Genomic DNA, 2290 nt, shown 5'->3' on the forward strand with positions numbered 1-2290 from the left:
ATTATTCAACAAATATAATGTGGTAGCATGAGCCACCACACCCGTCCTAAAGTAAAATATTAATGTGTCAGTTTTTTTGTTTTGTTTTGTTTTTTGAGATGGAGTCTCACTCTGTTGCCCAGGCTGGACTGCAGTGGCGCAATCTTGGCTCACTGCAAGCTCTGCCTCCTAGGTTCACGCCATTCTCTTGCCTCAGCCTCCTGAGTAGCTGGGACTACAGGCACCTGCCACCATGCTCAGCTAAATTTTTTCCCTATTTTTAGTAGAGATGGGGTTTCACCATGTTAGCCAGGACGGTCTCGATCTCCTGATCTCATGATCCACCTGCCTTGGCCTCCCAAAGTGCTGGGATTACAGTCGTGAGCCACTGCGCCTGGGCTATGTGTCAGTTTTTTGAATGATCAGCAATTGGCATTGTTTTTACTATTGGTCCATTACATTAACAGATAGTTGATTACATCATAAATATGGAGAGATGTGATAAAATTCTGTCATGAGGAATGCAAGTATCTTAAATAATAGAATCAGCTGAACTACAGAGAGAAGGAATAAAATACTAAAATAGTAGCATGTTAGAAGCAAGTATGTTAAAATGCAAACATTCACAAGCTGAATGGATGGATAACTTAAAAGTAGCATTTTTTCTTGCTTATTTTATGCCGTCACTTTTCTTGGAACTTTACATCTATTAGTTCATTTAATTTTCAGAACAACTCCATGGGGGAGGGACTATTATTATTTCTGTTTTACCAATAAAGAGTCTGAGGCAAAAGAAAGGAGGCAACTAGTGTAAATCCCCCAAATCAGAACAGTAGCTCAGTTGGGGTTACCCTGGATTAGAGAGAGGACAGAAGAAGAAATTGGTTGTTTACTGCCAGCTCCATTAATCTATAATGTCTAAAAAATTTAAAAATCATTTTGCTATTTATTTTAGCATCTCACATTACACATTACTTCCTATAAGTAACATATGTGTTTCTCCTTATGATAAACAAATGTGATCATATGGAATGTGGAACAGTGTTTACCCTCAGCTCCTCCCCACTGTCAGGGCCTTGGAGCGAGGAAACCAAGGGCTCAGGAGGCTTGGCAAGGGCAAAAATGCAGGAAGGAAGAAGGGAAGTTCCTGTGGCAGGTGTGTGTTTCTGCAGGGGTTGGACACTGTTGGGAAAAGCTGGGTATTGGGAGAAGCTGAGGCAGGGCTTGCATGTCTGACATAATGTAAAAGAGTCTTGGAACATGAACAAGGTCCAGGGTCGAAAACCCCTCGTGACCTTTGGAACACCAAGCTCTGTGCTAAAGGGTAGAAGGCTACCCTGACACACCACAGTCTAAGCCCAGGGCATAAAACCCCTCGTGGCTTGGATAGAATCCAGGGCTTGTGGCTCTGGGGTGTGTCTAGACTTGCTGGTTCCTTGCTCCTTGCTCTCCCAGGATCGATTGTATCTTGAGTTAAAAGAACCTGCTCCCTGTTATCTCAAGTAGCAGAGCATATGCTAAACCGTCACAGCTGTAAATCATGTGCTTAATGCAACGCTTCCTTTCAACCCCACATTCTCACCACCTGTTTCTTTGTTTGGTCACCAATAAATAGTCTGGGCTTCCAGAGCTCACGGCCTTCACAGCCTCCACACTCGCAAGAGCCCCCGGTCCCACTTTCTCTCTTAAACTGTCTTTTCTCATTCTTTTGACTCTGCCGGACTTCATCACCTCCATAACCTAGTTTTGAGTCTGATCACCCCAACAGACCCAAGGGGAACCTGTACACCTGAAGCCTGGGCCCCTCCCCCAGGGGCTGCTGCTGTGGCCTCCCTGACCCTGTGGGGTGGCTGCTCTGCTGCCTCTCTGACCCTGTGGGCTGGCCATTCCTCCCTCAGTCTGCTCCTCATTTCCCTTAACTTCTGAAGGGCCCCTGAGTCCCAAGGACTGCATATCACCTTTTGGTGAGGCCAAAGTTGGATGTATTAGTCATCTGAAACTGCTGGGAGTAAAACGTATACAGCAAAACAATAGATGGGAACTATATTTTAAAACTCAACAGATGGCTGGCCATGAGGTTCTCACCTTAAATTTGTCAGAAAACCATCTCACCGTAGTCTTTGTCACTTATTATTCTATTTTATTTTATTTGATTGAGATGGGTTCTTCTCTGTTGCTCAGGCGGGAGTACAGTGACATGATCATAGCTCACTGCAGCCTCCAACTCCTGGGGTCAAATGATCCTCCCACCTCAGCCTCCCAGGTAGCTGGGGCCACAGGCATGCACCACCATGCTTGGCTAATTTTTGTA

The sequence above is a fragment of the Pan paniscus genome, chromosome 17, assembly GCF_029289425.2.
Source record: "Pan paniscus chromosome 17, NHGRI_mPanPan1-v2.0_pri, whole genome shotgun sequence".
Taxonomy (NCBI): domain Eukaryota; kingdom Metazoa; phylum Chordata; class Mammalia; order Primates; family Hominidae; genus Pan; species Pan paniscus.